Source organism: Ursus arctos, unplaced genomic scaffold (assembly GCF_023065955.2).
Source record: "Ursus arctos isolate Adak ecotype North America unplaced genomic scaffold, UrsArc2.0 scaffold_19, whole genome shotgun sequence".
In the NCBI taxonomy this organism is placed as follows: Eukaryota; Metazoa; Chordata; class Mammalia; order Carnivora; family Ursidae; genus Ursus; species Ursus arctos.
The window spans coordinates 23,546,037-23,567,288 of record NW_026622863.1 but is presented as its reverse complement, the minus strand read 5'-3'; the positions used below and the strand labels follow the sequence as shown (position 1 = coordinate 23,567,288).

Genomic DNA, 21,252 nt, shown 5'->3' with positions numbered 1-21,252 from the left:
TTTCAGCTCAGGTCATGATCTCAGGTTTGTAAGATCGGACCCTGCATGGGGCCCTGCACTCAGCACAGTCTGCTTAGGACTCTCTCTTCCCTTCCTCTGCCCCTCCTCCCTCTAAAATAAATAAATAGATCTATTTTTTAAAAAAGGATTCCTCATTGTAAAGATCAAAGGAGCTGATGTTTGGCTATGCTGCTGATGCTCCTTGACCTCAAGCTGATGGAGGCTTCACATTCCCCTCTACCTGGGGAGGGGGTAGCATGTCACTTGATCCTTTCCAGTCTCAGTTTCCTCATCCATAAAATGGGGATGCTAATAGCACTTAATTCACAAGATTCTTGTAAGTGCTCCATAATGTTAGCTTTTAGCATTCTTGGCTCAAGACCTACCCTTCCCAGTTCTAGGCCAAATTGTGAGCCCCTCCCCACCCCCAGGCTCTGCTTTCCCCAGTGCCACCCTTAAAATCTCTTATGCTACCTCTGGCTGCTGCCCGGGAAAAGCTCTTTGACACTGGCTGGTTAGTCTTTTCAACCTTCCCAAGGGTCATTTGCATTTTAAAGAGGGCTTTAGGGCGTGCTTCTTTCAAAGGAATGAGAACTTAGGAGCCAGTAAACTCTGCCCAGGATTCTTACAGTGGTGTCCCTGAATGGGCTTCTGGGAGGTCCGTGTACCCCCCCCCCCCGAGATTGTATGCAACTGTGTCAGTGCAGGTGGTAGGGTCCACCGCATTCATTAGCTTCTCAACTGAGGGGAAGAAAAACCAAAATCTTGGGAGTTAGATCTCTCTGAGAGCCAGTCCAATGTTAACGGTAGAATTTCAAGTATCTACAGGGAAAAGAAGGTTGACCAGAGGCCTTCCTGGTGCCACACCCAGTGGATGACAGCCCCTGCTGCTGATGCTAACCAGGCATCCATTGCTGGGATGAGAACTCCAGTTTTCCTTATTACAGGGTGTGTCTCTGATGAACTTCCATTTCCTGGGTGTCCTGGCCACTGGTCAGCCAGGAGGTTAATGATTAATCCCCCAAGGAGTCCCATCCCTTTCGTTTTCCTGGCAATGGTGCGGTAATAATAGTACTCAGACCTAAAGGGGTACCCCCTCCCCAAGCCTCTCTGAGAAGAGTTAACCCCCACCTGGCTGGAGAGGAATCCCAGGAAATTGAAATTGCCAGGGGCTGCAGCCAGATCAAGCTCCCAGTGGTGTGGGGGAGAGGAGGCTCTGCTCCTGGAGGTTCCTGAAGCTTCCACAGGCCCGGACTGCCAGCTAGCACACAGGGGAGGGAGCTGGATATCCAGCTTCGGCTTCCTGTGAAAATAACGGTAACTGATAGGGGTGCCGCCCCGCCCCTTGCAGCTCAGCCACTCATGTCTGCAAAAAACATTTTTCTTTCAAACACAAAGAAAACAGCGTACTGCATACCATGTAGAGTACTGTGAAACACCACGTAGCGATCATCTAGCTCCAATCATTATTTTTCGCCATTTTTATAATTTTGTCATTTGTAAACTTTGTAATTGTACCAAATCTTGTCTCATCGTTTCACCCCTGCATTTAAAAACAAAAAAAAATGAAGACTTTTTTAGAGCAGTTTTATGTTCACAGCAGATTTGAGAGGAAGGTACAGAGATTTCCCAAAACCCCTTGCCCCCCACACATAACACAGCCTCCCCCAGCATCCCTCACCACAGGGGTACATTTGTTATAACTGGTGAACCTACGCTGGCACTTCATAATCACCCAAAGTCTATATTACAATCCTAGGGGTTTGAACAAATGTATAATGATATTTATCCACCATTATAATGGCACACAGTCATTTCACTGCCCCCAAAATCCTGTGCTCAAAACAAAACAAACAAGATCCTCTGTGCCCTGCCTGCCTCTCATCCCTTCCTCCCTGCTAACTCCTGTCAACCATTGACCTTTTTTACTGTCTTCGTAATTTTGCCTTTTCTAGAATGTCATATAAGTGCTTGGGGGCACAAGTCAGCCCCCCCATACACCATTTTGGCATATTGATTATTCTGAATTACCGAAGAAAGAGCCAGTGCAAGAAAGACACTCAGATCCCCCTTTGCCCCCTGAAAGCAAGAAATAAATCTCCCACGTGAAACATACCCTCCCTGTGCCAGGAGGTAAAGAGACATCCTCATGGCAGGACCCAGAGAATTCAGGGCCAAGGAAGCTTATGTAAATAAACCTGGTCAGTTTTACTAATTCACTACCCCAGCACAAATTCTTTTTTTTTTTTTTTAAGATTTTATTTATTTGACAGAGAGAGAGACAACCAGCGAGAGAGGGAATACAAGCAGGGGGAGTGGGAGAGGAAGAAGCAGGCTCATAGCGGAGGAGCCTGATGTGGGGCTCGATCCCATAACGCTGGGATCACGCCCTGAGCCGAAGGCAGACACTTAACCGCTGTGCCACCCAGGCACCCCTCAGCCCAAATTCTGTTTAAAACTCCCTACTAATTGGCGCTCCCAAACATAAGTTTTCTTTATGCTGTCAATTCCTCCCAGGTTATATTTCTTCATCTAAAATGTGTAAAAGCTTGGGGCGCCTGTGTGGCTCAGTAGTTAAGTGGCGAACTCTTGATTTTGGCTCAGGTCATGATCTCAGGGTTTGAGATACAGCCCTAAATCGGGCTCCAGGCTAAGCATAGAGCCTGCGTAAGATTTTGTCTCCCCTTCTCCCTCTGCCCTCCCCGCTGCTTGCACACTCTCTCTAAATAAAATAAAATAAAATAAAATAAAATAAAATAAAATAAAATAAAATAAAATAAAATAGGAGTGCCTGGGTGGCTCAGTCGGTTAAGCATCTACCTTTGGCTCAGGTCATGATCCCATGGTCCTGGGGTCAAGTCTCACGTCCCTGCTCAGCAGGGAGCCTGCTTCTCCTTATCCCTCTGCCTGCTGCTACCCCTGCTTGTGCTCTCCTGCTCTGTCAAATAAATAAATAAAATCTTCAGAAAAATAAACTGGCTTCCTAAGTGGCTGCACCATTTTGCATCCCCCCAGCAGTGAGAGTTCCTGTTGCTCCACAGCCTCACCAGAATGCGGTGTTGTCCGTGTTCCAGACGTTTTGGCTATTTTGGCATTTTTATTTTTGCAAAATATATTTTTTTAAAATCCCAGATAACATATCACTTCTTCTAAAAATATTTCAGTCTGCATCTCTGAGAAAGACTTTTTTTTTTTAAGTAGGCTCCATGCCTAGTGTGGAGCCCAATGCAGGGCTTGCACTCACGACCCCAAGATCAAGACCTGAGCTGAGATCAAGAGTCCAATGCTTAAACCAACTGAGCCACCCAAGGGTCCCGAGAAAGACATTTTTTTTTTCAAGATTTTATTTATCTCTGACAGAGAGAGAGAGAGACAGCACAAGCAAGGAGAGCAACAGGCAGAGGGAGAGAGAAGCAGACTCCCCGCTGAGCAGGGAGCCCGATGAGGGGCTCAATCCCAGAGTCCCAGGATCATGACCTGAGCCGAAGGCAGACGCTTAACTGACTGAGCCACCCAGGCGCCCCTAGATTCAATTTTTTAGACAAAAATATTTCATATGTGGTTCTGAGTACTTCACACAACATCATATCAGGACGCAAGAAATTATCTGGTTGGCTCTATTAGAATACTAAGATTCAGTTAATGTCAGCTGATTCCCCATTATCAACTTACCTATCAGCCTTTTACCTTGTGGTTTTAGCATCATAAATGATGGCTGACCAGATCCATTAGCTCACTAGGACAAACAAACATTTATTAAGCACTCCCATGGGCTGGTACTCTGCTCAGCACTGTGGACACAAAAGTAAACAAAGTATGTTTCCTGCCCTAGGGGCGCCTGGCTGGCTCAGTCAGTACAGCATGCAGCTCTTGATCTCAGGGTTGTGAGTTCGAGTCCCATCTGGGGCACAGAGTTTACTTAAAATAAATAAGGCATCTTCTTCCTGAATGGTCTTTGGTGTGTTCTGTCTCAGAGCTGCCCATAGCAAGATGTCTTCAGGAAATGCCAAAATTGGGCATCCTGTCCCCAACTTCAAAGCCATGGCTATGATGCCAAATGGCCAGTTCAAAGACGTTTGACTACAAAGGCAAATACATCGTGTTCCTTTTTTACCCTCTTGATTTCACCTTTGTGTGCCCCAGGGAGATCACTGCTTTCAGTAACAGGGCAGAAGAATTTAAGAAACTCACCAAATGATTGGAGCTTCTGTGGATTCTCATTTCTGTCACCGGGCATGGATCAACACACCCAAGAAACAAGAAGGACTGGGACCCATGAACATTCCCTTGGTATCGGACCCCAAATGTAGCATCACTCAGGACCATGGAGTCTTTTTCTCTTTCTTTTTAGGACTATGGAGTCTTAAAGGCTGATGAAGACATCTGGTTCAGGGGCCTCTTTATCAGTGATGAGAAGGATATCCTTTGGCATCTCACTCTAAATGACCTTCCCCTCGGCCGCTCTGTGGGTGAGACTCTGAGACTAGTTCAGGCCTTCCAATTTACTGACAAGCATGGGGAAGTGTGGCTTCCCAGCTGGCTGGAAGCCTGGCAGTGATACCATCAAGCCTGATGTCCAGAAGAGCAAAAAGTATTTCTCTTAGCAGAAGTGAGAACTGGGCCATTTTAGGGCTAGGCTGCAGTGGGTGTCCATGAAAACAAAATCTCTTTTGTACCACTGTCATGCTTAAAACACGGGACTTCAGACTCAGTGCAGGTGTGGTATGGGGCAGGACAGGCCTTTCCTGCAGGGGCTGGGGAGGCCAGCCTTTCCTCCTCTGGAGAGAATGGCCTGAGCTGTGCTACGGGGCAGGCCAACCAATGTGTGCAGTGGGGCACCACTTCTGATCTTTCGTTGTTTCTATTAAACTAGAACTGAGAGAAAAAAATGATCATCAAATTAAAAAAAAAAGTGTTTCCTGCCCTTAAGAAGCTCATAGGCAATGAGGGCTGCAGACAGGTCAACATTCGTCCATTTATTCATTGAATGCTGACTAGGTACCAGCCATGATGCTCAGTGCGAGTAATTGCAATATATGATATGATAAAAAAGATAGCTACCATATCTTGGAGCTCATCGTATTCTATATGCCTTCTCTCACCGGTCCTCATACATTCCTTTGGGTTCTATCACTACATCCATTTTAGCAATTTGGAAGCAGAGGCTCAGAGTAGTAATACGATTTGTCCAGGGTTACACCGTAAAAGTGATAGAACTGGAATTTGAACCCAGGGCCACTGGTCTCCAAAGTCTCTTAATCTCCATGTTATGCTGCTAAGTCCAGGGCAGGCTTTTATTTATAGGTACCAGTTGAACTGAGAGGCAAACCTTGCTTAATTTAGCAAGAAATTATCTGTCAAGTTGACCGGAAATTCCAGACCCCAGGGCAGCCGAGAGACGGTGGTTAAGAGCATAGCTCAAGCTGATTGTTCAGCAGGGCAGCAGCTTCCCTCCATGAAGGGATGGGGTGGCGGAGGGATGACCAGAGCCAAAACCAGAGGGGCAGGCCCTGGATAGGCCACGTGGTTCTGCAACCTGCCTACGGAGCAGAACATGTGATCCCCATTTTCCAGGGGAGGTGAGTGAGGCTCAGAGAACAGCCAGGTCATAGCAGAGGTGGGCTTGAGGCTGCTGCAGCTCCAGGACCAGTATGCCAGTATGGGAAAATGGTTCCCAGCACGGACGTAGGTGCTCATTGCCCGAGTCGGAATCCTGACCTTCCACTAGCCAGTTTTAAGCCTTTGAATGAGTCACTTAAACCCCCTTTGGTCCTCAATTTCCTCATCAGTACAGATGGGGAGAACAGGAGCACCTACCTTGTTGGGTGGTTGAGCGCAGCACACAGGAAACGCCAGATGAGCATTAACTATTTCCACACTTCACGCTGCTCAGGGTTTTCCCGGAGTGTAGTCCGTGGGCCGCAGGCTCCCTCCAGCCTCTCGCTCTCTCCCAGACCTGCTGAAAGAGGGGGAGCTCCATGGCTGGCTGGGTGCCCTATCTTTGCACAGGTATCTTTGTAACTGGTATCTCAAGAATGACAGATAAGGCGCTGCAGGATCCAGGCTCAGGCTGGCCGCACAGACCTGGGCTTCTGATCTCCCAGGAGCAGAGGAGGTGCCACCCCTTCTCTTGGAACCCAGGATGCCATCCACGGATGGATATAGAAAGACCTTCTTACTCTCACCTTCACTATTGACAAGGCCCACCCTCCAGCCTCTGCCAATGAAATTCTGTGAAATGACTCGGTTAGCCCTTAAGGATCCTTTAGTCTTTTCTTCTGCCTCTAAAACATAGGGCTTTGGTGGGGCGCCTGGGTGGCTCAATCAGTTAACCTTCTGCCTTCAGCTCCGGTCATGATCTCGGGGTCCTGGGATCGAGCCGCACATGGAGCCCAAGTCCAGCTCCGTGCTCAGTGGGGAGTCTGCTTCTCCCTCTCCCTCTGCTTCTCCCTCTGGTTGTGCTCTGCCTCTGTCTCTCAAATGAATAAATAAAATCTAAAAACAAACAAACCAAAAAGCCATGCTTAAATAAATAAATAAATGCTATGACTTTGAGTTTCTTCATATTGGAAACTGTGTCACTGAGCAGGTTCACTTTCCCTTCTCTTGGGGGCCAGGGGTTCTCAAATGACTGACATTTATGGAATCATGATGCTTCAGTTTTAATTTTTTAATTTTTTTTCAAAGATTTGTTTATTTATTTGACACAGAGAGAGAGAGAGAGAGAGATAGCACAAGCAGGGGGAGCGTCAGGCAGAGGGAGAGGGAGAAGCAGGCTCCCCACGGAGCACGGAGCCCATGTGGGGCTGGATCCCAGGACCCTGGGATCGTGACCTGAGCCGAAGGCCGGCGCTCAACCAACCGACTGAGCCACCCAGGTGCCCCTGCTTTTCAGTTTTTAGATTCAACTTCCCAACAAAGCACAGAAGACTTGTAGTCACAGAATAAAATGTAAATATTATTAATAATATGTAACTATTAGAAATTGGGGGGGGAAGACTGGGAATCTCTTGAGAGGGAAGCTGGGAAGTTTGGTGAGGACACCAAATCCTCATCCAACAGATATTTCTTTGTTCTTTTTTTTTTTTAAAGATTTTACTTATTTATTGAGAGACACAGTTAGTGAGAGAGAGAGCAGGAGTAGGAGCACGAGTGGTGGTGGGGGGAGGAGAGAAACAGAGAGGGTCAAGAAGACTCCCTGCTGAGCAGGAAGCCCACACCTGGCTGGATCCCAGCACCCTGGGATCATGACCTGAGCCGAAGGCAGCCGCTCAACCGAGTCACCCAGGCACCCCAAAGTGTTTTTTTTACTTAACTAATCTCTACACCCCACATGGGGCTCAAACTCATGACCCAGAGATCAAGAGTTGCATGCTCTTCCCACTGAGCCACACAGGCACCCCCAAACAGATATTTCTGTGGAGAGGGAAATTTGGGGTGAGTGGTGAGCTCACGATTACCCATTATATTATTTATTATTTACTATTTGCTTTTTTTAAAGTAGGCTCCATGCCCAATGTGAAGCCCAATGCAAGGCTTGAACTCACAACCCTGAGAGCAAGACCTGAGCCACAGCCATCAAGATTCGCATGCTTAACTGACTGAGCCACCCCCATGCCCCTCCCCATTACATTATTTTGTTTAATAATGTATATGTGATATATTTATTCTTCTAAAAAGATGTCAAATATTATCCTTTTTTTTTTTTTTTTTTTTTTTTTTGACAGAGAGAGACAGAGAGAGAGCAAACACAAGCAAGGGGAGCGTGAGAGGGAGAAGCAGGCTTCCCGCCAAGCAGGGAGACCGATGTGGAGCTCAATCCCAGGACCCTGGGATCACGACCTGAGCCGAAGGCAGACGCTTAATGGCTGAGCCACCCAGGCACCCCAAATATTATCCCTTTAATATATATATATATTTTTTTATTTGACAGAGAGACAGCCAGTGAGAGAGGGAACACAAGCAGGGGGAGTGGGAGAGGAAGAAGCAGGCTCCCAGCGGAGCAGGGAGCCCGATGTGGGGCTCAATCCCAGGACCCTGGGATCACGCCGTAAGCTGAAGGCAGATGCTTAATGACTGAGGCACCCAGGCACCCCAATATTATCCCTTTAAAACAAAGAAAACATAAGGGGTTCTGGGCTGGCTCAGTTGCTGGAGCATGCAACTCTTTTTTTTTAAGATTTATTTATTTAGGGCACCTGGGTGGCTCAGTCAGTTAAGCGTCTGCCTTCAGCTCAAGTCATGGTCCTAGGGTCCTAGGGGGATTGAGTCCCATGTCTGGCTCCCTGCTCAGCGGGGAGCCTGCTTCTCCCTCTCCTCCCCTGCTCGTGCTCTCTCTCACTATCTCTCTCTCTCAAATAAATAAATAAAATCTTAAAAAAAATTTATTTCATTAGAGAGAGAGAGAGAGAAATAGAACATGTATGTGCAGGGGGCTGGGCAGAGGGAGCCGGAGAGAGAGAATCTCAAGCAGCCTCCCCTCTGAGCTCAGAGCCAGATGCATGGCTGGATCCCATGACCTTGAGATCATGACCTGAGCAAAAATCAAGAGTCACACGCTTAACTGAATGAGCCACCCAGATGCCCCAAGGGAGCATGCGACTCTTGATCTCAGGGTTTTAAGTAAGAGCCCCACATTGGGTGTAGAGAATACTTACAAATGAAATCCAATAATAATAATAATAATAATAATAATAATAATAATAATATAAAGAAAAACCAAAAAGGAAGGGCAAGATAAAATGTTCAAATATAATGAATAAGATATAAACAGATATAGCAAAAATAAAAAAGCATTTGGGGGGCACCCGGGTGGCTCAGTCCTTAAGTGTCTGCCTTCGGCTCAGGGCGTGATCCCGGCATTCTGGGATCGAGCCCCACATCAGGATCCTCTGCTGGGAGCCTGCTTCTTCCTCTCCCACTCCCCCTGCTTGTGTTCCCTCTCTCGCTGGCTGTCTCTCTCTCTGTCAAATAAATAAATAAAATCTTTTAAAAAAAAAAAAGCATTTGGTCTCTGCCTCCGCAAGTGCAAACTTGTTCTGACTATGCTAAGTGTTTAACCCTTTCTAGATATATCTAAAAGGGATTGAAGGAGGGTGGTGGGGTGTTGGCTATGAAAAGGAATGGAGCTCTGATGCACGCTACCACCTGGATGAACCTTGGAAACATGATATGCTGAGTGCAAGAAACCAGACACAAAAGACACATATTATATGAGTCCATTTTTACAAAAAGCCCAGAACAGATGAATCCATAGAGACAGAGAATAGATTAGCGGTTGCCTAGGGTTGGGCAGGACTGGGGGGTAAAAGGGACACTGGGAGTGACTGCTAATGGGGAGGGGACTTCCTTTAGGGAGCGAGGCATATGTTCAAAACTTATACTGTGGTGATGATCGCACAACCTTGTAAACACACTAAAACACAATGAATTGAATGCTTTAAATGGGTGAATTGTGTGGTTTGTGAATTTTATCAGAATAAAGCTGTTTTCTCTTTTAAGTGGAGAGGAGAGTTTTGCTAAGAGCAAGCTTAGCAGAGGGGTGACTTTGGTAGTCCTCTACCCCTACTGTTTTTGTTTCACAAATGGAAAAATCTAGAAACCTTTCATCCACACACACATACAATTATAACAACAATAATGGCTCTCATTTATATAACAGTGTATTCCAGGGGCTAGTACCAGGCACTTTCAGTGTTACTAACTGATGCACCTCTGTGAGGAAGATACCATCCTATCCTCTCTTGAGGAGACCAAGAGGTGAAATGATTTTTCATGGCTAGCAAGTGGCAAAGCTGTGGTAAACCCACTATATGCCAGGTCCTGGGCTCAGCACCAGCAACACAGAAGTCCATCCTGAAGACCATCACCCCTCCACTGTCCATGAAGAATGACCCAACCAACCCAGTGCTAGAGAGACCATCCCTGTTTGCCAGGGACAGAGGGGGCTCCTGGAGTGTAGGACCCTCAGTGTGTAAGCCAGCCTGAGGGAGTCACCTTACCACAGTAGTGAGCACGGTGACGGTCCACTCCTGTGCATGTGTGTTTGCGTGTGCATGTGTGCACACATGTACATGTACTCATGGGTTCATGAAAGAAAGGGGTACGTCTTTGTCCTCCCAGGATCAGCAGCTCTCAGTGAGAGTCCAAGTTTCTTGGGAAGGGAAGGTGAAGCTGAGCCAGACGGTGGCAGGTGGAAGGAACCTCCCACAGGGGTGTAGACCAGCAGAGTGATAAAACCTGGGCAAAGAACAACGTTTCCATGGCAGGAAGAAACTCCCGAGTCCAGACTGAGGGTGGGGAGGGGCCCATAATTTTCCAGAGTGACTCTGTAACTTCTCAGGCTGCATTCACCCACTCACCCATCTGTTCATTCATTTGGTAAACACTCATGGGGCACCTAGCATGTGCCAAGCGTTTTGCTGCTGAGGGGAGGGCCTTCCTGCCCTCAAGGAGCTTTCGCTCCGGTGGAATAAACAGACAAGGGAACCAGGTATTTACAATCTCCGGCAATAAGCAAGAATGACATTACTATTTAACAACTGGTAGAACCTGGGCACCACGCACCTCAAAATAAAGACCAGCCCTTAACCCCAGAGCCGGGTGCCAGGCCCCTACCTTTTGGATTACTGGGTGGCAGGGACGTCTGGGGTGTACGGGAAATAGCCCCCAGGTGTGGGGAGCACTTGAGGGACTCGGGGAAGCAGCTGATGGCCAATGATATGGCAAAATTTCAATAGAGTATCTTAGCAACTAGAATAGCTGTATCAGTTGGAGACTAGTGCTGGTGGTAATGATTCAAGATTAACAAGTCACGTGATGGGAGGGCACAAGGGGCTCAGGGAAGGCTTCCTGGGGGAAGTGACATCTGAGTTAGCCAGAGTGCCAGAAGTCACCACCTGGGCAGAAGCCCAGAAAAGAGGGCTCAGAATTTTCAGGTAGTTCAGTCTAGCTGGAGGAGGGAGATGCAGGAGACTGGACACAACAGGCAGGAAAGGAGAGTGCTGGGTGCTCTCACTTCTGGTCAGCAGCTGGGACTGTGTCCTCAGAGCAATGAGGAACCAGTGCAGGATTTTAATTAAAATCAGGGGAAAAACAACAAAACAACTGAACTAGATAAAAGGCAAAGTCCTTTCTTTTTCTTTTTTAAAGATTTTAAGTAAGTTCAAAAAAAAAAAAGATTGTAAGTAATCTCTACCCCATGCAGAGCTCGAACTCACAGCCCTGAGATCAAGAGTCACATGGTCTACCAGTCTACTGACTGAGCCAGACAGGCGCCCCAAAGTATGGTCAGTCTTTTAAATTCAAGCCATTCTAAAATCTGTATGGTGGTATCTTATTCTGGTTTGACTTTGTATTTACTCAATGACTAATGCTGAGCACCCTATATTTTTCCTTTCTTTTTTTTTAATATGCTCTCTTAAAGATTTTATTTATTTATTTGAGAGCAAGAGAGAACATGAGCAGGGGGAGGGGTGGAGGGAGAAGCAGACTCCCTGCTGAGCAGAGAGCCCTGCAGGGTTGGATCCCAGGACCCTGAGGTCATGACCCGAGCTGAGGGCAGATGCTTAACCCACTGAGCCACCCAGGCGCCCTTTCCCCTTCTTTAAAAAAAAAAAATTATACAAGTAATAAATATCCACAGTAGAAAAAAAATTTTAGGGGTTCCTGGGTGGCTCAGTGGGTTAAACATCAGACTCTTGGTTTCGGCTCAGGTCATGATCTCAGGGTCATGAGATCAAGTCCCACGATGGGGAGTCTCCTTGAGCTTCTCTCCCTCTGCCTCTGCCCCTCTCTCCCCACTCCCCACCACTCATGCACACACGTGTGCTCTCTCTATAAAATAAATAAATCTTTTTTTAAACGTTTTATTTTATTTTGAGAGAGAGTGAGAGAGAGAGTGCATGCGAGAGGGGAAGGGGGAGAGGGAGGGGGAGAGGAAGAGAAAGAATCTCAAGCAGACTTCCCCACTGAGCATGGAGCCTGACACAGGGCTCAATATTATTGCCCTGAGATGGTGACCTGAGCTGAAATCAAGAGTCAGACGCTTAAATGACCGAGCCATACAGGTGCCCTTGCAGTCCACATTTTTAATGCAGGCTTGTTGGGTCCAAGGGTCCAGAGTGAGATCCTACAGGACCAGCCAGAGGGTCCTTGGCTTCACACAGGATAGAAATCAAACATGAACTGAGAGGAAGTGAGAAAAGAGTTTATTGAAGACATAGAGAGTATAGATACGGACGGAGTGTACAGGAGACTCAGGAGAGTGAGTCTCCTTTTTCTTTTTTTAAGATTTTAATTATTTGTCAGAGAGAGAAAGAGAGAGAGAGAACACAAGCAGGGGGAGCGGCAGGCAGAGGGAGAAGCAGTCTCCCTGCTGAGCAAGGAGCCCTGTGCAGGACTCGATCCCAGAACCCTGGGATCAATACCCAAGCTGAAGACAGATGCTTAACTGACTGGGCCACCCAGGCATCCCAAGAAAAAAAATTTAATGCAGAGATAAACAAAAAGAAAAACTAAAATAAAAACCACCTGTTATCCTAGAGTTAACCACAGTTGACATTTGAGTTATATGCAAGATATACTCAGATAGATATAGATATATTTACTGATATATAATTATTACTAATTTATATGTAAATGATTATATATATCTATATTTGAGTAAGTAATACACGCACCTGGTACAAAGTTTGAGAGGACTGAAAAGGTGAATGTTGAGAAATAATTCTTTCACTCATTCAGTTGCCAAAGGTAAGAAGTCTAACTAAACAGGGTAGCAGGGAACATGAATTAATAGCATCCTTTTAATGTGCTGGTAGGAGTGTAAACTGGCACAATTCTAGTAAAACTGAACATTTACAAACTCTACACCCCAGAGAGTCCATTCCTCAGCATTTAACCAGGGAAACCACCAAAAGCATGTGCAGCATGAGACCCATACAAGAATATTCATAGATGTATTATCATAAGAGTAAAAATTAAAAAAAAAAATCCCACAACAACCCAGATGTCCATTGACAGGAGAATGGGTTTTTAAAATGCAATGGCGCCTGGCTGGCTCAGTTGGAAGAGTGTGCAACTCTTAATCTGGGGGTTGTGAGTTTGAGCCCCACATTAGGTGTAAAGATAACTCAGAAATAAATTCTTTAAAAAAAAGTAATATACAAAGGATGAATAGAAAGTAATGAAAAAATGAATGGACTTCAGCTACATACAACGGCATGAATGAATCTTAATAATACCATGTTGAATGGAAAGACTGGTTCCAAAAGATTCCATACAGCATGATACTCTTCTTACAGAGGATAGAAACAACTAAAAGTACACAATATATTGTTTAGACCATATGTGCAAAAGTGATCAAATATACAAAAGAAGCAAAGAAAGGAAAAACACACGGGGTGCCTGGGTGGCACAGCGGTTAAGCGTCTGCCTGCGGCTCAGGGCGTGATCCCGGCGTTCTGGGATCGAGCCCCACATCAGGCTCCTCCGCTATGAGCCTGCTTCTTCCTCTCCTGCTCCCCCTGACTGTGTTCCCTCTCTCGCTGGCTGTCTCTATCTCTGTCGAATAAATAAATAAAATCTTTTAAAAAAAAAAAGGAAAAACACAAATATCAGAAGAGTGGTTTTCACTTAGGGGATGGAGCACATGGGAGGGAGAAAGATCCCACAGGTAAACATGAGGTATCTTTATGTTCGATTCCTTGGGCTGGATGGAGAATTAAAAACAAATGAACAGGGGCACCGGTCTGGCTCAGTCAATAGACCATGGGACTCTCGATCTTGGGGTCATGAGTTGGGCATAAAGATTACTAAAATGAGGTAAATAATTAAATAAACTTTAGAAAATAATAATAATAATAATTAAAAAGTAACTCTTCCTGGGGTACCTGGCTGACTCCAATCGGTGGGGTGTGTGACTCTTGATCTCGGAGTTGTGAGTTCAAGCCTCATGTTGGGTGTAGATATTACTTAAAAAAACAAAGGAAAAAAAATCCAAAAAAATTTAAAAAGTACCTCTTCCTCTCTGGTCCCCCATCCACTCTGTTCCCCTCCCCAAAGGCAACTACTGTTACCATTCTCCATGTACGCTTCAGGAATAAACTACCTAATTCTACCTGTTCTAGAAAGTAACCCGTGTTTTTACTCAACAGCTGTTCATGGGCAGACTCCCACATCAATAAACACAGATTCCCAATAGCATTTTCATGGCTGTGTAATTTTCCACTGTTTAGATGCCTATAATTTATTAAACTCATTGCCTTTCCAGTAGACCTGGAGTTTTTTCCAGGGTTTATTCTTGTAAACAATGTTGTGAGCAACCCCTTTATATATACACCCTTGATGACTTCTATGGTAGGTCTTGAGGATAAATTTCTCCAGAGGAGTTACTGGGTCTCAGAGAATGTGCATATTTCGGGATTTGAGCCACGCGTTGTGCCCACCAACGAGGAGAGGGGATTGCCTGTAGGAGGTTTGGCAGCGGGCTTGGTGCCACGAGGTCTTTTGTTCCTAAAGCTACCCCAGAGGTTGTTCATCAGCAAAGCAACGTTCACCATGCTCAGAACCTCCCTGTGGTGTAGCAGGACATGGGGTGGCTTCTCTGGCAGAAGAAAACAAGTCTTTATTAAATGCTATTCACCCGCTTTATTAGCAGAGTTCTTGGCCTTGCATTTGGGCAACTCCCTGCAGTCTGGCGTGGGACTATGTCTCCTGGGGGAAGATGAGCAGGAGTCCAGGGTGCGCCGGGCTCCTTTACGTCAACTCTACTTCCGTCCGCTCGCTTATGCAGTTGCTGTCATGCGGTGGGTAAGAGCTGGCCCTGGGGCCCGACGGCCTGGATTAAAATCCTCGTTCCTTCACTTCCTGGCTGTGTGACTTTGGGCAAGTTTAGAATCTCTCTGGTTTCAGTTTGCCCTTTCAGAAAATGGAGCCAATGATACCCACCTCAGGGGGTTTTTCTGGCATTTAAATGAGTGGTACACAGGGGTACCTGGCTGGCACAGTCAGAAGAACATGCGACTCCTGAGCTCTCTGGGTCCTGAGTTCGAGCCCTATGTTGGGAGTAGAGTTCACTTTAAAAAAACCAGTTTTTTAAATGTGGGAGTATATGTACAGTGCTCAAAACACATTGGGCATGTTGAAAGTGCTAATTATTAACTATCACCACCTACTTGCCCTGGGCTAGACCAACAGTCACTGCCCTCGGTGGGGCGGCGGCGGGGTGGGGGGGGAATCCTCAGAGGAGTGGAGAAGATAGGTAAAGAGGCATTTATAATTCAGGGTGATGAGTGCATTATTGTAGATGTTAAGGAAACGCTCATAGGAGGGAGACTTCAAACCCAAAGACTTCCTGGAAGAAGTGACATTACAGCAGGAACCAAGTCACCTATAGGCTAAAGGAGGGGCAAAGTGGTATTAAGAGTTCAGAGAACAGGGGCGCCTAGGTGGCACAGTCGTTAAGCGTCTGCCTTCGGCTCAGGGGGTGATCCCGGCATTCTGGGATCAAGCCCCACATCAGGCTCCTCTGCTGGGAGCCTGCTTCTTCCTCTCCCACTCCCCCTGCTTGTGTTCCCTCTCTCGCTGGCTGTCTCTCTCTGTCAAATAAATAAATCTTTCAAAAAAAGAGTTCAGAGAACAGTTAGTTAGTTATACCAGCTATTAACTCCCTTTACTGGAAATTGTGAAGATGGGATTCAGAGGTTTTCATTCTTGGATTTCAACTCAGCATTTCTCAGCACCTGCCTGGGTCCTGGGTCCTGTGTGCAGTGCTGCGATATGAGTGTGTCTGGAGGGACACTTGGCTGGCTCAGTCAGTGGAGTGTCTGACTCTTGATCTTGGGGTTGTAAATTTGAGCCCCACATTGGGTGTAGAGATTACTTAAAAAAAAAAACACCTTTTTTTTTTAAGATTATTTATTTATTTGACAGAGAGAGAGCACAAGAAGGGGAAGGGGCAGAGGGAGAAGCAGGCTCCCCAATGAGCAAGGAGCCCACGTGGGACTCGATTCCAGGACCCCGAGATCATGACCTGGGCCGAAGGCAGATGCTTAACTGACTGAGCCACCCAGGTGCCCCTCCAAAAATAAAAATCTTAAAAAAAAAAAAAGAGTAAGGCAGAGGCTCTCAGTGAGCTTAAGACCTAAAGAGGGAGATGGACACAAAACGCCTAAGAGTTAGACTCTCATGAGCTCTAGTAAGAACAAAAAGTCAAGGGAGAAGCTAATTCTGACTCTCCCAGGACAATATGGAAGGCTTTGCAAAGGAATCGCTTAAAAGAGTTATCAGATTCAGGGAGGGGTGGGGTGAGAAGGAAAGACTACCAATGTAGGGGAACAGCACAAGCAAAGGAGAGGGAATGGGAGAGCCTGTGCTCTGGAAGAGTGAATTGTCCAGTGTGGCCTATGGGGCCTGTACCTGGGGAGAGGTTATGGGTGGGCAGGAATGAAAGCTGGAAGGTCAATTTAGGCCAGGGTTTTTGGAGGGCTTCACATGACAGCCTACTTGGACTTCATCTAGTAGGTCATGGGAACGGAACAGAAGTGCTTAAGCAAAGAAGGGACATGATGAGATCTATGTTCTGGAAAGGTCACTGTGGCACAGATGGGGGGAGGGGTAGTCCTTGGGCGGCAGCACAACTCAAAAGCCACTCTAATTGTCTAAGCAAGAAAACTGGTGGGCATAGAGAGGATGGATAGTGTGTCTGTAAGCAGCCATTTGAAACACTTGCAATTAAAAACCTGAAGTTATTCCCTGGTGGCTCATGAGTCAAGATGTCTAATACCCCTGGAAAAATAAACTTGCTCCTGACCCCAGCCAGCAGGAGCAAGAGCAACCTGATATACTTGTTGATTAGGATTAGGGGAACTTTTCCTGTTTAACTGAGGGTCAACTGAATTACTAGGGGAAATAAAAAAGAGTGACATCTAAGAATGAAATGACTTGGTTTTATTGTTTTTTCCTTAATGGAAACAATACATGAGATCCACATTTAAAATATTTCTCAAGGATCATAAAGTGCATTCCACCAGAAACAGTCTTGACTTCATTTCCATTGAGAAATAGAGACGGAAGGAGAGTAGAACGGAAGGGTGGAGAAGGGTGGAGAACTAGTGGGGGGTGGAATGCTGGCCAAGGGCCAACAGCAGAAGGAGCGAGAAATGCCAGGGAAGGGAGGATGATGCATTGGGCCCAGAAGTGGACTGCATAAGGACCTCGGGATTAGGAAGTCCTGAGTTCAAATCGCTGCTGTTTCCCTACCATTCTTATCCCCATTTTCTTTTTATTTCTTATTTATTTTTTAAAAGATTTTATTTTTAAGTAATCTCTGCCCCCTACGTGGGTTTGAACTTACAACCCCAAGATCAAGAGTCGCATGTTCCACTGACTGAGCCAGCTGGGTGCTCCTCCTTATTTTCTTACCTGTCAAATGGGGGTCATAATATCGTTATCCTCTGGCACAATGAATGTTATTGGATCTGTGTCTTTAAAGGTTTTATTTATTTATTTGAGAGACGGCACAAGCAGGGGGAGCCACAGAGGCAGAAGGAGAAGCCGACTCCCCACTGGGCAGAGAGCCCCATGCAGGCTCAAGCCCAGGACCCTGAGATCACGACCTGAGCCGAAGGCAGCCGTTTAACCCACTGAGTCACCCAGGCACCCCGCATCTGTATCTTAAAAAGATTAGATTGCTCTGGCCACCTGCTTGGAGTGGGATAAAAGGAAAAAGAAAGTACAGGCAGATTACCTGGTTTTTCCAAGTTTTCTTAAGCTCTTGAGACAAGAGGATTATTACTATTACTCTGATAGCTTGACTTATTATCATTTCCTTTCGAAGTTCTCATTGGCTACTTGTGATTCAGCTTTTCAGCTGTTCTTGTGAGTCTTGAAACTTTCAAACTTTCATAGACTCACTGATTCCTGAGGTGACGCAGGAGGGAGGGGCTCTCTTCAGATTTTTGCCATGGGGGTTGGGCCACTGACATCTTACTTTCCCGTCCCCTCATTTTCTCACTGCCCGGCCTGTGAGGAAGCACCAGGGTTAGACAGGGTGCCTTGTTTCTCTTACTTCCCCTGCCTCCCAACTGTCTGGAAACTCATGAAATGACACAGCGGGGTCCCTGAAGCTCTCTCCTCCAGGCCCTGTACTCAGGCCTCACCCCTCCGCTTTAAACCACTCCACAGAGATGGGAATTATGAAGTAAACGACTTGAAGAGGCCAACACTTCTCCTTTATTCTTCCTCTCTAACTGGTGGCAACTTCCTTCTTCCATCTCTAGTGAGAAGCAGGATGATGTGGGAAGCTAGCAGCAATGCCCCTCCCTCCCAGGGTCCGTGGGCCCATGTGCAGCCCAGACCTCTCCCCACAGCCTGATTCCAACAGGACTTCACTCACCTCAGCATCTGCATTCACATGTACCACCGGCACCTCAAAATACAGGCAGGTCCAAAACCAAACATCACTGCTCTTCTCCAACCTGTCCTCTTTCTGTTTTCTTCATTTCAGAAAATGGCACCATTATCAAACAGTTGCTCAGGCCAGAAAACTGAACATCTAATCTGTAATTCCTTTTTTCTTTTTTTTAGTAAAATCTCCCCCCAATGTGGGGCTTGAACTGCCAACCCCAAGATTGAGAGTCACATTTTCTACAGACTGAGCCAGCAAGGCACCCTTCTAACTCCATCCCTGCACTCACTGATCAACCCACATCTGATCAGCCATCTAATCCTCCCAAATATCCCTGAAACTACTCACTTCGGTCTACACCTTTGTCCCACTCATCGTCACCCCTACTTGGGTGACAGCATCATCTTCTGAGCTCCGAGTAAATTCCCCTTTCCACATGTGGCTTTTTAAAGTTTGTTTGTTTGTTCGTTCATTCATTCATTCATTCGTAATCTCTACCCCGAACATGAGGCTGGAACTCATGACCCCAAAATCAAGACTTGCATGCTTTTCAGACTGAGCCAGCAAGGCAACCCTCTACATGTGGCTATTAAGATTAAAAGTTAATAATTAAGTAAGTTAAATGAAAAAATTCAGTTCCTCAGTCACACTAGCCATTTTGTCAAGTGTCAACTGTGGCTGGTGGTTACGGTGTTGGTCAGCACAAATATAGAACATTTCTATCATTACAGAAAATTCCATTGGATGGCTATTCTATTCTATCCTTGAGTTTCTCTCTGCATGTTTAAATTAAAAAAAATTCATACAGTCTAATTTTCCTTTTTTTTTTTTTTTTTTTACAGAAAAAGTAGCATACTTTTCACATTGCTCTCTAACTTGCTTTTTCACTTGGCAAGATACCTTAGAAATCTTTCCACAACAGTGCATTAAAGAGCTTCCTCCTTCTTTGCTTTCAGTTGCAGAATAGCCATACCATGCTCTGAATGTGGCAGAGTTTATTTAAGCAGCCCGCCCCCCACACGGGGGGGCGTAGACAAAGGGTTATTACCAATCTCTTGCTCTTATGGACAGTGGAACAACAACAAGGGTAGTGGCCTTGTCCATCTGGAATTTTGCATGTATGGAGGGTTATATCTAAGACACATGCTAGAGGGATCATTCTAGAGCAACAATTTGGTCAGGCCTGGGCCCCTGCTGAGCACATGCTGTTCCTCCTGATCTCCTTCCCTAGCCCCTGACAAACTTCTACACAGCCCTCAAGTATCAGCTTGGGTGTTTCCTTTTTTTTTTTTTTTTAATACTTTATTTATTTATTTGCCAGGGAAAGAGAGAGAGAGGGCACACAAGCAGGGGGAGCAGCAGGCAGAGGGAGAAGCAGACTCCCTGCTGAGCAAGGATTCCCTATATGGGACTCCATCCCAGGACTCTGGGATCACCACCTGAGCCAAAGGCAGAAGCTTAACCGACTGAGCCACCCAGGCGTCCCATGGCTGTTGCCTCTTCTGGGAAGCCCTCCCTGACTCCACACCAGGTCAGGCTAAGATCAGCCTGCATTGTAATTGCCTGATTCCTCCTGGTCTCTTCTCTCAGTCTAGAGCTTTATGAAGGAGGCATGGGGTGGGGTTGTCTTGTTTTTCCATATATCCCCAGGGCCTGGCACTCAGTAGAGGCTCAATAAATATTTGCTGAATGATGAGGCAGACACCAAGTTTTCGTGGTTGTTCTTTCCAGCACTCTGTGGGCTCCCACACTAATGGAGCTGGAAAGGAGAACCCCCAGAAAGCAGATGATTCAAACGGGAAACTGAGGCAAAAGAGGTGGCAGCCTTTTGATCCGCATTCTTGACTCCAACCTCTTCTTTTTTCCCCAGCCCACCCTATAGTTAATAACAAAAACTACAAGGATTAATATTTATTATTCGCTATGTGCTAAGTGCTGTTCTAAGTGTGTTATATCCATTAACTAATTGGTTTGTTGTAGCAACTTTGTGAGGAATGCTCTCTCATTATTCCCTTCTTAATGAAGAGAGAAATCAATAACTTGTCATGAACGGGAGAGAGTAACTTGAACCCAGGCAGTGGGGCTTCAGAGCTCGTGCTCAAACGCACTCTGCCTATCTGTCAGTTGTTCTTGGGGGCTTCTCCCCTTTTCCAAAGCCCACTGTGGCTCCTTACTGCCTCCATCCCAAAACTACTTTTGTCGTCTCTTCCCCACCCCCGTTGCCACCCTGGTCCTTGTCGTTCCCCCCTTACCCTGCTACCCTGGTCCCAACCCTCTTGGCTTGGCTTACTTTCTCCTTCATTGGGTTCCCTCAAGACCTAAGTCAGACTGGGCTCCCTATCCCTTGCAATAGCTACTGCCTGGGTGTCAGTTTTCTTATCTGTACAACAGGTTGATCGCAAGTGAAAGCATGGGACTCGTCTTTCTTTCAGCCCTTATCTAACTCCTATACATCCTTTAAGACCAACTCAAAGGGCTTCCTCCTTCAGGAAGACTTCCTGGATTTCTCTAACCCCTAAAGTACCCTCCTACTCTCCCCTGAACTGTAGACAACTTTTAACACCCAGATTAGAACATACTTTATCTTTTACTTGCTGGATGTAAGCTGTCACCCACGCCAAAGAAAGTGAATACTCTTTGAAAGAACATACAAAATATAGAGGATGGATTTCAATTTTATGGCTCCTTTCTTTGAAATACCACCTTCACTGTTGATGGCATCCCTGAGTTCTAATTTTACTGATCTTTACGTAATATTGTTTCTTTAAGTGGATTTAGTGTTTACAACTTAAGGAAATATATTTTTAATTTTTTTAATTAAAAAAATTTTAGGAAATATATTT

At 46.0% G+C, this 21,252-nt stretch overlaps 1 pseudogene; it reads left to right on the top strand.

Moving 5' to 3' along the window:
- The first annotated feature begins 3,990 nt into the window (after nt 1-3,990).
- LOC113252414 (peroxiredoxin-1-like) lies at nt 3,991-4,604 on the top strand (annotated as a pseudogene).
- Nucleotides 4,605-21,252: the final 16,648 nt, after the last annotated feature.